We start from the raw sequence: 15,858 nt of genomic DNA on the forward strand, positions 1-15,858 counted from the left end.
TGATACTAAAGGAGGACCGGGAGGCAGAGGCTCAACTCGACGCGGAGCGCGTGCATGCCACTGCCATCGAGGCTCTCCTGCAGGCGGAACCGGATGTCATGGATGTGAATCGGGCGGCGGAGGCTCAACTTGAGGCGGAGCGCGCGGATGCCGCTGCCATCGAGGCCCTCCTACAGGCGGAACCGGACGTCCTGGACTTGAACCAGGCGGCAGAGGCTCGACTCGACGCAGAGCGCGCGGATGCCGCTCTCATCGACGCCCTCCTGCAGGTGGAACCGGACGTCCTGGACTTGAACCGGGCGGCGGAGGCTCAACTCGATGCGGAGCGCGCGGATGCCGCTGCCATCGAGGCCCTCCTGCAGGCGGAACCGGACGTCCTCGACTTGAACCGGGCTGGGCTCTCGTCCGTGCACAGCACCCGCACGTTCCGCTTGAACGAGTAGCTGGAGGCCGAGAACAACCACGGTGCGGAGACACACGTCGGCAGCAACGGCTGGTTCGCGCCGGCAGCCAAAGACGACGAGGCCGTCTCTTTCCGCGAGCAGTGATAGTTTTTCTTTATGTTGTTGTTTTTATGGATCTTTTGCTATGTAAAAACATATATTTGTTATGCAAGTCGCCTGACTTGGGCCAGTCTACCATTTCAGGCGGTTGGATGAATATCCTACGTCTCCTAACCCTTCTTTCCTTCTTCCTCACCTCTTCTTCTTCCCCAACAGACCACCGCACGGGCCGTACGGATACTCCCCAACATGTGGTTGGATAAACATACTCTATGAACGAAAATTATGTGTCAGCGATAGGATGGCTGAGTTTGGTTTGTTCACATGCGACGACACGTGTCAGTGAGGGTGCATTCCCTTGGTTGGGTTTGCGGCGTGCAGGAGCGACTGTGTGAGGGTGCGGTGCGACCGCGGCGTGCAGGAGCGACCGTGTGAGGGTGCGGTGCGACCGCGACAGCCGTGCGCAAGTGTACCTCCTTCTCATTTTGAAAACTTTCGGCAAGCTTGGCAAAAATGTGTGGCGAAGTTTGGCAATGCAAGGCCTAGACCCAAACAGGATAAGTACGTACGTACTAGGAGTACTAGTGTTAAAAAAGAAAGGCGGGGTTTTCCTTTGCGGGATTTAATCGATACAAATCCTCGTTTCACGTGTCAATTAATGCATATTTTTTTCTCCAAAGACCAAAGGCTAACCACCTCACTCCTCATCGCTTTATTAATGCAGCGCCATGCAAACCAACCTTCTCACTTCCGCATGCATGCAGGGGATATTAATGTCCTTGGTTGCTAACCCCATCAATTTTGCCTCGATTAGTGTTAGTGGCCCTTTGCAAATTGTAATTTTGATATACTGGCCTTGTGTACAAAAAAACGGAGGTAGTAAGTATATTTGACTTCCTTCCCCATTGCGGTGACGATATCTTTTTTTTGGTGGTTTGGCGAAGTGCGTTCGATGGAGAACACCATTGAGGGACACCACGGTAAGTCGTTCGCAAGTGCCGCCTGCAAGCCAAGACAACCGCCTTATTTGCATCCAGGAAGTCCTTTACTAGTACTACTAGGAGTACTAGTGCGGTGAGATGGTTTCTCGAAGAAGACGATGGAGAAGCGGAGTCAGCAGAGAGTGAAATGATGGTTGCTTCGTCCGTGCTTTTGTGATTTGACGCCTCACTGCTTTGTGATTTGTGATAGAAGGGACAGGGGAGTAGACTCTGTGCTCTATACTGTACTACATGCGTCCAAGCATGGGAGAAAGAGGAGAGACGTTGCATTTTTCTATTCCTTCACTCAAATCAATCAGGGAGCTTCGGTTCCATCTTTTTGGCTTTGGCAACACCGTCCACAATGGTTCCCACGATGCCAAAAACTATTTTCACATTTGGCTACACATTGTGGATGCCCTTAACCGTATCACTTGGTTTTGCTCCTGTGTGCTATCTATACAAATCTCAGTTATATTGATCTAAAAAATTATAGAATCAAGATTAGTAAAAAGGAGGTGATTTTGTCGCGCGGATGGCGGGGGAGGTTTCTTATTTGAGCAATGCTACATCCACGTAATGGTTTATGTAAAGTTACAAACCGATGTGATGTGGGACTATTTGATTGGATTAAAGTAGAGGATTAGGCACACCCCACCTGAAAATCAGGGGGGCATATATAGATTAGATGGAAAGTACACGTAGCAGCTACGTAGCCCTTTGTAAGTCTAGGATTAGGCTTCTTATTTTCAGAGGACGTTGTCCTGGCGGTTTGCTAACTTGCGGTCCCACGTGTCAGTGCTTTACCAAGCCGATCCGCGTCCCAGATGAGGCAGAACAACGGCAGAAGCAACACGTGGTTAATTTGAAGAAGATGAGGGAGAAGCGGATTCAGCAACGAGTGAAATGATGTGATGGTTGCTTCGTCCCTCCAACTTAACTGCAGGAAAGGTGCAGCTTTGTGATTTGACGCCTCATTGCTCATTACTACGCCGGTGCCATGACTGGGGTGCTTCACCCCGGCTGCTCTGCACTGTATTCCGGTATGGCACGTGGACCTAGTAGCTTGATGTCCCACATGTCGGCAAAAGGGACTAGAAGATTTATGAAAGCGAGCGCTCCACTCTTATGACGGAGGAGTAGACGACACGACGGCCTAGTGAACTATCACTTGTAGTACTGTATAGTACCATAGTTTTGCTGTTTCGCACGATCCATCGATACAAACCCGATTAAACAGGAAAGGGCGGGATTTTTCCCGCGTGGTAGATGATACTGGCCATACATTTCAAAGGCAATTTTAATGTATGCAAACTGAATAATTATAAGTAACAATATGATATCTAGTAAAACTAAAAACACATATGATTTATTGTGTTAAAGTGTAGTAGTAGTGCTATATTGCATAGTTGTTAGATGTAACATGCGAGAACGTGTAGAGATGTAGTTTTGGATGGCCTACAGAGAGAAAAGCGTAATACGGTCACCGAACTTCAGAATAAGCTGATTACGGTCACTATATACGTTTTGCGATGATTATACGGTCACTTGCTCACAGTTCAGCATCGGATTGCACTCTGTTGACCGGACAAATAGTCTGCGTGGCGCCATGTTGACTAGTTAAATTGACCATGTTCCTTGTGGGTCCCACCTGTCAGTTTGCATAGGCAAAAGGTCAGATAAACACAAATTTACGCAGGTGCGACAAGGCTCCAACCCATGCGCGGGAATCACCTGGTTGTGTATGTGTCTGTCAGGGCCTGATGTGTGCGCATGCACGTGTAGGTTGAGCACTTGAGCGTGAGAGTGTGTGTTGGTCGTGTGGTGTACTGGTGTGTGCATGCATGCGTGCGTGTGTGCATGTGAGTGTTGCGTGCGTGCGTGTGAGTGTTGCGTGCGTGCGTGGGTGCGTGTGTACGTGTGAGTGTTGCGTGCGTGTGTGGGTGCATGTGTTTGTGTGAGTGTTGCGTGGATGCAGTTCGTGTGCATGCGTGCGTGTGTGTATAATCACCACACCAGCTCCTGTGTGTTAAAACAGACGGCTCAGCATACCAATACAAGGCCGCCTTGTCCGCTGTGCCCGCGGTCATGACTTCGAACCACCGTCCAAATATTTTTTTGTCGTTTGTTTTCATTCTTACTAGCAAGATGCCCATGCGTTGCACGTAACATCAAGATGCATTTGTATGACTTGTTTATCTTGTGAGAGAAAAGGATGAACGAGGGAAGGCCTTATTTGCAAATGTGGAGAGGTGTGTGGGTACCTTTTTGCAAAATTGCCATAGTTTCTTTCCTATCCGTCAGATATAAATCGGACGGCCTATATTGCAGGATGGCAGGCACACCATCATCACCAACTCTGTTTTTTATAAGAGTGTATGTTGTGTATTTTATAAGAGTCTAGATGTAGAGTAGATACAAGTCGACACGTGGGCACGATGGTAGTGAGATAATGTGATGCAACACTAGAGGTGCCACGTGGAGCGTTTAACTGGTCAACTAGTCATGTCATGAGCAAATACAGAGTTGTACGGTAAGCCCGTGACTGTATAATAACCACTAAACGTAAATGGTGACCGTAATGAGTGGATTCTGAAGTCCAATGTACATATCGTGCTTTCGCTTTAAATACAATGATCATCATTGCATATATCACGAGAGAAAGATGAAACATGTGTGAATTTTCTAGGGGCTTACTTTTAGAGGACCTGGAGATAGTTTTGTGTGCATACGTGAAAGGGGCGTACAGGGGGGTATGCGATGGAGAGAGAGATGCTCTTCGTTTCTCTTTATTATGACTAACTTTGTATATAGTATAAAAATATACAAATTCACAGTGCGGAATAAATATCATTGTGGGCACCATGCAATGCAAATTAGCGTTCGTACTCTTCCATATAACTTTGTAATGTTGTATATATGTAGAAACTCTAAAATAATTTTTTGGCCACACTTTATTCAAAAGGAATGTTGTATGCGAAATAAACGTGAAGAGAGGGCTTTTTAGATCAATGGGGTACGTGATGTAACATGTGTGAATGTGTAGTTGATGCATTTGGCGGGGCCTAGAGAGGTATGTGTGTGTATTACATATTCGAGAGAGGCATGGATAGAGGGGCCGACGGGGGGGCGTGGGAGAGATAGCACGAGAAATGAGAGTGGTCTAGAGAGAGAGAGACGAATATGACGTCACGACAAGAGATTCCATTCCCTTGAGTGTGTATATGCAAGGGGGGAGGGAATAGAGGCACCAGGAGAAATTTTCTGTGTGTGTGGTGTTTGTGTTGGTATGTGTGGGTGTGAGAAGATAATGAGACGTGGGGGCAGAGGGTGTGTCACCGCGTGAGGTCCGGTGGGTCGAGGTGAGGCCCTTCGTTCGGTTCCGTCCTGCGCCACATTGGTCGGCCCATGACGCATTTAGGAAGACCCATGGATGACTAGTCGTACAAGACAAAGATAGCAGAATTGTGAAGGACTCTGTGTCCACTGAAAAAGCCGGCTAGGATTTGTAACCCTAGGTTCTCGGACTAAGGTAACCCCTTTATCTCTGATATTACTATTCATCCAACCTAACTTTAAGGGGCATCCTACAGAATGCTCTGCTAGAATCGTACTCGTCGATTAGGAAGAGAGGTGTGAGACAATGCATGAGAGACAGGCGTAAAGATAATGTGCGTACATGAGACACGTAGGCAGGTCCATGTATATAGAAAGGGTCGATGAGGATTGTGCGTGTGTATGTTTGCGAGAGGAAGAGTGCTTGTGATAAAGGTTAGTGAAAACAGTTGTAAATGGTTACGAGAGGGAGGGAGGGTTATATCTAGAGCATGTGTGCCAGAAAGACACCTCGGGAGAGAGTGTGTGAGCATGTGTGAGAGACCACCGATGGAGAGTGAAACTACACGTAAAAGACTGCTCTACACATTGATTAATGATATAAATTGTATCCAAATATTTGGATGGGATCATGATATTTGCAATTCACGTAAGGAGCGGTCATTGATCCATCAGACATCTAGATTCTATCGAATTTGAGCATGTCTATGTTATTATTCGACACAATTGATCCACATAGTGTAACATCCCAAATTTTCAATTTGGTATGTTATACATAGATCATCATTGCATATCATATTTTATTGCATTTCGACAAATCCTCGATAAATCCTAAGCAACTCAAGGACCCTCGGAGAGAGTTGGGGATTTTCTCGAATTTTCATATTTGATTTTCATCAAATAATAAAACGAGGATTTTGGTTTTAATTATTTTTCTCTCCGGAAAAATATTTCATTAAAAATAAATGAGAGGAGAAAATATGACTTCTCCAAAAACAATTGAAATATTGGATGAAAAGTGTTAAAATCATTTATTGGATTTTATTCGGATTTTATTTGCAATTTTAATTGCATTAAAAAAATATTGCACGTTTTCAAAATTTACCTTTGTGTCAAAAAAATGTTCACCCTGTTCTAAAAATTCTAACTAGATGGGGAAATTTTGTTTTATCTTTTTTGGATTTTTATTTATTTTTCTACAAATTTTTCGGCGGAACGCTTAAAAAAAATTGCGCCGCGCCCGACCGGGCCGAGGCCCAGCCGAGCCGCCGGCCCACCCCGCGTCTCCTCCGCGCGCACGCCGGACGCCGCCGCCGTGACCGCCCCGGACACCGCCGCCGTGCCTTGCCCCCTCCTCCAAGCACCACCCTCCCCCTCCTTTATAAACCCCCGCCGCCGCCCCCTCCCTCTCAACCCGCCGCCGCCCCGCACCCGCACCCGCACCCGCCGCCGGAGCCGAAGCTCGAGGCCGCCGCTGCTCGCCAAGCCCCGCCGCCGGAGCCGCCCCCGAGCACCCCCGAGCCCCGCCGCCCTCGCCGGAGCCAGCCGGAGCCCTGCCCCGACGAGGTATACCTCGCCGTCGTTGCCGGTTTTGTTTTAAAAAAAAACGTTCATTTAAAAAAAAACCTAGATCGGTTTATTTCTTCGGTTTTGTTATTTTGTGAACGTTCACCGACCCGTTTGTTTTAACGAACGCGTTTGTCGGATTTTCTCTGTTAACGAACGTCCGTTCTTTAACCGTTCGTCCGTTTTTCTTTTTCGTCGGATTTTTCCGCGATTATCTCAGATCTCGATTTCTGATCGAATCTTCGTTTCTGTTTAACTTTTCGCTCGTTTATCGGAATCAGGCGATTCAAGCGCCTAGAGTTTCGTCTCAAAATTCTCTTTCCGTTTAACCTACTCAAACAAGTTTTTGCTACTGTAAAATTTGACGTAGATCCTGATTAGTAAACGAAGCTTGTTTCTTTCGCCGTTTGACTTTCGTTGCTTCGTTCGAGTTGATTCTTTTGCAAACCGGAGTTCTTAAGTTGAACTTTCTGGTTGGATCTTTCATTTGAGTTTTACCTGTGCATTAGATGAGTACTTATTGTTTGCTTGTTTGTTTGTGATAGAGTAGCCGGAGTGTGCCGCTTGTTACTTCGAATCGCTAGGTTTCGCGGATCATCAGCAAGGCAAGTAACACTTTGATCATATACCTTCCATACCCAGTTTTTATTGCATTAGTTCTATTCCTCAAACATTGCATGGTTAGGATCTAATTAAATTGTGGGTACTGGGAAGTAGTTGAGGTAGTACCTATTACCTGTTCTTTTATCAAACCCTTGGGAGTTACTTCTACGTTGCTATTATATTGCCAAGCTATGCTCGTAGACGTGGATTGGGTTTGAGTGATATTCATGACAGATGTGAGATTGTTAATAATGGTTTACTTAAGGTGGCAACTAAAACTCACATCTGGGTGGATTGAGGCACCTGGAGAATCCAGTGTTGTCTGTTTGTATAAGGACCGCCACCCAGGCTCAAAGGGATCATAAGATTATTCATGCTAGAAACTTCTGTGTGCAGCCACAAGCTATTATGGGCTCTAGCATAGTTGAGTAGGTTACATGATCTCTTGAAGAGGTGGGCTAGCAGATGTAGGGGAAAGTAGGTGTAACTGTCCACCCGGAGTAAAGAGTGATTGTTCCTGAAAGGCTGTGTCTCGGTCATCCGTTTCTCAAACATCATGTAGTGCGAGAATCAAGCGGAGCCGATCGAGTCTTGTGGGGAAAAGTGCGCAAACCTCTGCAGAGTGTACAAACTAATCATGGTTAGCCGTGTCCCCGGTTATGGACAACTTGAGTATCTAGTACCTAGATTATCATATGAATCTCATCACCATGTTACTTTTAATTAATTTTGTTGGGTTAATGATGATTTTTAATTGGGATTGAGATGCTGTCAACCATCTCAATGTTTAACAACCACCATGATAGTTAAATAAAATTTATTCCTTTGCAGTAGGGAAAATTGGCTTTCCGCAAAAACCTTAACCATAGATCTTTCCACCAGCCATATATGCATGTAGTATAGTATTATTACTGTTCATTATTTCTCTATGTGTTACATTGCCAGCATATTCCATGTGCTGACCCGTTTTCGGGCTGCAACGTTTCATGTTGCAGACTTTTCAGACGACGAGTAAGGTGCCTTAGGTCGTGGTCTTATACTCAGTGATGCCGCTGGAGTTGATGGACTCACTTATCTTCCAAGTCTTCCGCTGTTATCGTATTTAGATGGCCTTAAGCCATATTTATCATACTTTTCTCTTTGGAGATATTCGATGTAATAAGTGTGTGATTGCTACTCTGTTATAAATCCTCCATTTGTACTGTGCGTGTCAGCATTACTGATCCAGGGATGACACTGGTGCACAGCAGCACAGACTATTTGAGGTCTGGTCGCTACACATAGTTAGTATTTTGAACTCCAGACAATGCATCGCTTTAGCAATCAAATATAAACGTGAGTATAGTTCATGTTGTGTGTGTAAAGCACATTATACATACGAAAGTTACACAATGGACATTATAAATAGCTACCTATGAACTAGCATACATTTGAATTCAACTTAAGGTGGTTTAAAAAATTTGAATTCAACATGAAGTCCATTCAATTATTTGAATTTGATATCATGGCATTTGTAAACCATACCTAAATTATGGGGGCACCAATCTTTGCTCTGATTTTGTACATAATAGCATATGTAGTCGTGCACAAAATAGATTCAAATTTAGCTCCTCCATTCCAAAATAATCGTAGTTATAGGATTTTCAAGTGTCAAAATTTCAAAAAGAAGCGGATAATTTAATGAGGTTTTCAAACATACAAGGTCAAATATAACGTTGTCTATTTAGGTCAATCCTCATAGTTCACGAGTACTCTAAACGTGAATGCTTGTGTTTCAAAATTTCGAACGAAGCGCCAAAAGAGCCTCTACTTGCCCGAAACCGTGTGAGACCAATGTTTGGTAGTACAAGGAAATTACTTTTCTAATAACTCCGACCCGTGAAACCTACCGGCCCGACGTCCAAAGGTCTAAACCGGGGTAGGTTTGTAGCTTCATCTAGACGCCGCGCAACCGCATCCAAAAAACATTCATACGCAATGGCCGCCTAAGCACACATGCGCGCGGCCGAAATCGCTCCCGCCCACTATTTGGGACACCTGGGATTACCATCCTACCCCCGACCCGCGGTAGGTCTGAAATTTAAGAGGGGGGCAAAGTTTGTACTTTCCCCAAATTTCAAACAAGCGCGTCCCATCTTCTGTTCAAAAAAGCCAAAAAAAAGCGCGTCCCAGACCGAAACATGGTTCCCCCCACCCGTCCGATTCCCCATTCATACTCCGTGGGTGCCAAAACTACCTCTCCACCAGCCGCGAAACCCCGGCGTCCTCCGTCCGCCACCCCATCCCACCCATCAACCGCCGCCCTCCTCCATCACGCCGGAGCCGATACCCCGACGTCGTCGTCCACCGCAACCTCAACCGCAACGCCCTCCACGGCTAGTAGTTGAAGCCGAGGCCGAGCCATCCGTACCCGAGCCAGTTCAACCACGCCGTCCTGCGCCTCACCGCTGCCGCTCCAACTTCGCCACCCTCCACCGCACCAGAGCTGTTCCTGCTACGCCGTCCTTCGCCGCCTCGGATCTGCTTCCCCTCCGCCGACATACGGCCACGGCAACACAATCAACAATTTGGCCATGGGTCCGTCCAAGCTTGCACCCTCCAGAACATCGGTTTCCCTGGTAAAAAGAAGAAGATCGGCACGACATGTGGAGGTGACCACACCGGCAACCGAAAAAGGTACTCCTCTTCACTTATTCGTGCAAATCTTACGTCTCTACTTGCACGGTATTCATCCCACAGAAGACACTAGTTGACCGCTTCTTCTTGATACTAGATGTTCCTAGTAACTCGCGATGCACAAGGTTTCTCCTCATATACTATTTCACCTTAGCTAGAGGTCCGCCACCCCCCTGAATTTCAATTTCTGGCCAGTTGATTCCCTATTAACGGAAGCATTCCCCGGCGTAACAGGCGCTAGTACGCCTATTACGCCGGGAAGCAGCGCCTTGGTGTTTATCTTAGGGGCGTGTGCGGCCTTGAACTACATGGTTTGCCACCAATGTCTATTACTCTTTTCAATTTTATACACAATTGTCTTAGCGTATCATTGCACCTTACAAGGTTTAAAAGAGAGGAGTGATGTTCCTTTGATCTTGACCCGTAATCTAGTTCCGTGCTGGACTTGCCCACACAACGTTACAATTGCATGTTTGTTTGTTCTCAGTTGTTTTGTGATATGAATGATGTCATACTATGCTTACCGTATTATAAACTTCGTCTCTTTATCCTTAGCCCTCAATACAATGTGAAGAAATAGACAATACATTAGCGATGGTACATGGTCATATGTTTGGAACCTGGTTTTATTATGTACTTTGCAATAAAATACAACTAATATTTTACATGGGTTCACCAGAATAAGTTCTGTATATAGACCAAAGCTATTTTGTTTGGTTTCGCTGCCTCCTTAATATCTTCTGTTCTGGTACTACTAATGTAAAACCTCAACTTTTCAGCGAGCTATGGAAAAAATGGTGGAACCGCCACCTTCTGAAGGTGGCGAGGCAACTATAACTGCAATGTCAGCTCTTGCTGCAGTGGGTCAGTACCCGTCCACTAACAGTGCCAAAAGCACGTTCCTGCGTAATACTAGGTTGGTTGTTAAGGCAATATCGTCCAAACTGCCTCATGATCAAGATATGCAAGCTCAAAGCAATGTTGTATCCGCGCTCCAGACACAAGTCCATTCCCTAACAGAGACCCTTTGTGAAACAAGGAGAAACATTGCTCAATGTCGTCAAGATATGCATGGTTTTGAAACCAGACTATCAGACATTTGCTATGTTGTTCAGGAGCCTAGGGGAAATGAAGGCGAGGGTTATGGTGCTCCAACGGACAATACAGCATGAAAACGTAACAGTCAGGTCAAATGAACTGAGCTTCTGAACTTCTGGTGGTGCATTTATCTGCTAGACTGTTAAGCTTTATGCCAACCTTCTTTTTGTTATATAGTTGTAATTTGTTTTGGTGCGATACAAAATTTATTCTTAACGTGCAGCCACCGGCTGAAGAAAACAGCAAGCCATTTTTGTATAGTGTAGGGTGTTCCCTATATTTGCACTGGTGGCGATCTTTGATGCCGAGTGGATGTAATCTATGCAATCGCCTTAATAGCCTAGCGTTAGTTTCGGCCTTATTTATTTCCTAGTCTTCTTTTTCCCTGGTTTGCTAGTGGCCGCAACTACCATGGGCCATATACGGGCCGTAGGATCCATGGGTCTCCTACGGGCCGTCGATAAATGGGCCTGTAATCGGTGGGCCTCGGGCCGTCGGATAAATGGGTCTACATGGGCCGTAATAGGGCGTAATTGGTATCAGCCTAGCATGGTAACAGGCCGTTAACAGGCCGTAGGACAGCAAAGGCTTAATTCTGTCACAGGCATAATGGGTCGTTAATGGGCCAGAATATAGGACGGGCTAGAAACGGCGCAACAGGTTAATAGGCCAGAAACGGGCCGACTCTTGCCATGGGCCGAATTTGGCCCATTAGGGTAACAGGCCAGTAACGGGCCGACTCTTGCCATGGGCCGAATTTGGCCCATTAGGGGAACAGGCCAGTAACGGGCCGACTCTTGCCATGGGCCGAATTTGGCCCATTAGGGGAACAGGCCAGTAACGGGCCAGAAGTAATCAAGGGCCGCAAAGGAGCCCAAGAACGTATGGGCCGTCAATAGGCCGAAAGCTAACACGGGCTGGAAATGGCCCATGTAAATCACGGGCCGTTAACGGGTATAAAGAAAATTACTGTTCATTATGGGCTAGAGTCACTGTGGGCCTGTAAAGGGCCGAAAGATACGAAGGCCTCATATGGGCCGAAAGACGTCGTGGGCCATACATCGGCCGAAAGTGAAATGGGCTGGTGTTATATTCGATGGCCCACATGACGTTGTTGGGCCGATTTCCTTTAGGGCCTAACGGGCCGTAAAATGGGCTATTTGCGAAGAGACCATTGACAGGCTTTTCATGGGCCAGCCCGTTAACTTTTGACCAAGTCAAACAGGCCGACTTTGTAAGCTAAATGGGCCAGTGGTGGGCCGTGGCACGTGTCGACATATCATAGGCGCCTATCTGACCCACTGACGAGCTGACACGTGTTTCGTCTGGCCAATAAGAATTTTACACGTGGAAATTTCCCATTGGTCGGGGCTGTTAACAGGTTATCGGATCCAAAACCTGACCCGATAGCTTAACGGCGTTCCGTTACGGTGGATGCCACGTGTCGGTCACCCTTGACGAAAGCACTTCTGTGACGCGCGATTTATCGTCATGGAAGTGGACACTTCCGTGATGATAATTTTGGTAATGTCATGGAACACTTCTACGACAACACAGATATGACTATCTTGATTCTGTCATAAAATCGTCATGGATGTACATGCATGACAAAAAACGCGACCTACTGTGACAAACACGTATCATCACGGAAGTGTATTTTTTTGTAGTGATTGAACCAAGTAGTTAACTAAACACCACAACAAATGAACCAAACATTAACTGAGCACCACATTGCACAATATAACATACTCATAATAGAAGATCAGACAGTTACCCAAACCAAACATGCTTAACAACTTGGAAATATAGCAATTGTATTTGTTTCTCATGTATTTACTACAGCCAAATTCAATTTATTCCTCACATGGTATACAATAACAGAATGCACCCACAACTATTGAACATCGCATTGCAGAATTGAACCAAACAGTTAACTAAACACCACAACACAAATGAACCAAACGTTAACTGAGCACCACATTGCACAATGTATAACCAAACCAAGCATGCTTGACAAATTGGAAATGTAGCAATTGTATTCGTTTCTCATGTATTTTGTAAAGATAAATTCGATTTATTTCTCACATGGAAGACAATACAAAATTGCAGCCTAAAGAATTGAACATCACATTTGCAGAATTGAACCAAATAGTTAACTGAAGATGACAACTAATTAACAAAATAGTTAATAAGTGAGCACCACACTGCACGACATATAGAACATATAAACTAGAGCAACATATTGCATGGTAAAATTAGATAGCACAATTCACTAGAATTTGTGAAGGAAAGGCAGGAGCAGCACACGCAACGGGTAAACCGAGCATGCTTAACCGGCGTAGCTAGCAAATGGCAAGGTGCTCCTCCAAGATCTGGGGGTCGGCAAGAATGGCAGCCATCGCGACCTCATCCGCGCGTGCGGCCGCAATTTGCTTCTTCGCTGCCAAATGCTCCTTGAGATCCTGGCTCTACTGCGTGCACCATGGCTTAGGGCGGTGCTTATTTGGTGGAGGGGTCGGTGATTTGGGTGGAAGGTGTCGCGCTTGCGCCGGCGGTTGGGGCATGTGGGATGTGGAAGGAGGAGGAGGAAGGGGGTCGGGTGTGGATTACCTGCCTAGATAGACGAGGCCAAGCAGCGTGAAGGAGGGTCGTCGGCGAGGAGGCAGCGCTGCAAGCAAGGAGTGAAGGTTTCAACTTGGAAAGGAAGGTGCAAACAGGGGAAATGTGGCTTTTGGTAAGGGGGAGGGGCGGGGAGGTAGATATTTCCGCGGAAGCCAAAAATTTGGAATCGCTTCAGAGAAAAAACTAGCGTGCAAAGTGTCATCGGACACGGTTCCTTATTCAGAACTGTGTACGATATGTGAACATCACAAACGATTCAGATAGCTTAACCCGTGTGTTATGAGTTTGAACATAAAAAATTTTGGTTCGAATTTCCATGGTTACAGTGGTCATCCACGTCATTGCATAATTTGGGTACACAAAGGAGACTATAGCACACCCACACTTCTTAATCGAGCAAGTTCAACAATTAAATAGAGCTAGCTGACCTAAACATTACTCTAACAAATTAAAGACCGGCGCTCTTAATTAACCAAAACAAAGAGTACTACTACGGTTGATGCTCGTCGATCTCCGTCACCGCCTCCATGTCCAGCTCACGCCCGACGGTCTCCTGGGGAAGGGCTCCATGGCATCCATCGCACCATACTCGGCAAGCATCTCGCCATCCGCGTCCGCCATCTCTTTGGAAAAGGCCGCCAGGAGCTGGGCGTGGGCGGCCGCGATCTGGGCTTGGACGGGCTCCGTCGTCGCAAGGTATGCGGCGAAGGAACGGACGGCTGCTCGAACACTCTCGGCGATTGCCAGCTCTTCGGCTGTGGGTTGCTGACCGTTGTCGGAGAAGCATCGTTCGATTTGTGCGGTGACCGCCATGAGCTGGGCGTTGATACGTCTCCAACGTATCTATAATTTATGAAGTATTCATGCTATTATATTATCGATCTTAGATGTTTTATATGCATTTATATGATATTTTATATGATTTTCGGGACTAACCTATTAACCTAGAGCCCAGTGCCAGTCTCTGTTTTTTCCTTGTTTTTAAGTATCGCAGAAAAGGAATACCAAATGGAGTCCAATTGACGTGCCAATTTTTGATGATTTTTTATGGACCAAAAGTAGCCCCCGGAGTGAAAGAGTTGGGCCAGAAGAGTCACGGGCTGTCCACGAGGGTGGGGGGTGCGCCCACCCCCCTGGGCGTGGGCCCCTATCTCGTGGACGACTCGGAGACCCCCCTGACGTGAGACCTATGCCAAAAATTCCTATAAATACAGAAACCTCCAGAAAATAACCTAGATCGGAAGTTCCACCGCCGCAAGCCTCTGTAGCCATGAGAAATCAATCTAGGCCCTCTCTGGCACTCTGCCGGAGGGGGCCATCATCACCGGAGGCCATGGAGGAGGATCCCGGAGGGGCCATCATTGCCATGAAGGCCAAGGACCAGAGGGAGAACCTCTCCCCATCTAGGGGGAGGCCATGGAGGAGGAAGCACAAGGGGGAGAACCTCTCCTCCTCTCTCTCGGTGGCGCCGTAGTGCCATCGGGAGGGGAATCATCGCCGCAGTGATCGTCTTCATCATCATCACCATCCTCATCTTTTTACGCGGTCCACTCTCCCGCACCCCGCTATAATCCCTACTTGAACACGGTGCTTTATGCCACATATTATGATCCAATGATGTGTTGCCATCCTATGATGTTTTGAGTAGATATCCTTTGTCTTTGGGTTGATTGATGATCTAGATTGGTATGAGTTGTATGTTTTATTTTGGTGCTGTCCTATTGTGCCCTCCATGTCGCGCAAGCGTGAGGGATTCCCGTTGTAGGGTGTTGCAATACGTTCATGATTCGCTTATAGTGGGTTGCTTGAGTGACATAAGCATAAACCCGAGTAAGGGGGTTGTTGCGTATGGGATAAAGGGGACTTGATGCTTTAATGCTATGGTTGGGTTTTACCTTAATGATCTTTAGTAGTTGCGGATGCTTGCTAGAGTTCCAATCATAAGTGCATATGATCCAAGAAGAGAAAGTATGTTAGCTTATGCCTCTCCCTCATATGAAATTGCAATGATGACTACCGGTCTTGTTAACAATTGCCTAGGACAATTCCGCACAATGATCCATCATTATTCCACACTTGCTATTTATAATATTTAGTAATATATTCTAAGTTTATGATAAAGCACCTACTTTTATGTTTTAGCTCTCCGTTATCATGCAAAGTTACCCTCTTCATACCCACAACGTAGTTTTATTTCTCGTTTCTAGTTGGAAGCAAACGTTCGCTGTACGTAGAGTCGTATCAGTGGCAGATAGGACTTGAGAGAATATTGATCTTACCTTTAGCTCCTTGTGGGTTCAACACTCCATACTTATCACTTCCACCATGGGGAATTTCTATGATGATTCCCTGCACTTGGGGATTATCAAGCTCTTTTCTGGCGCCGTTGCCGGGGAGCAATAGCGCGGGGTTGATATTCTCGTGTGTGCTTGTTTGCTTTCTTCACTAAGTAGATTTTGTTTTACCTTCTTGTT

This window comes from Aegilops tauschii, chromosome 2, assembly GCF_002575655.3.
Source record: "Aegilops tauschii subsp. strangulata cultivar AL8/78 chromosome 2, Aet v6.0, whole genome shotgun sequence".
Lineage (NCBI taxonomy): Eukaryota > Viridiplantae > Streptophyta > Magnoliopsida > Poales > Poaceae > Aegilops > Aegilops tauschii.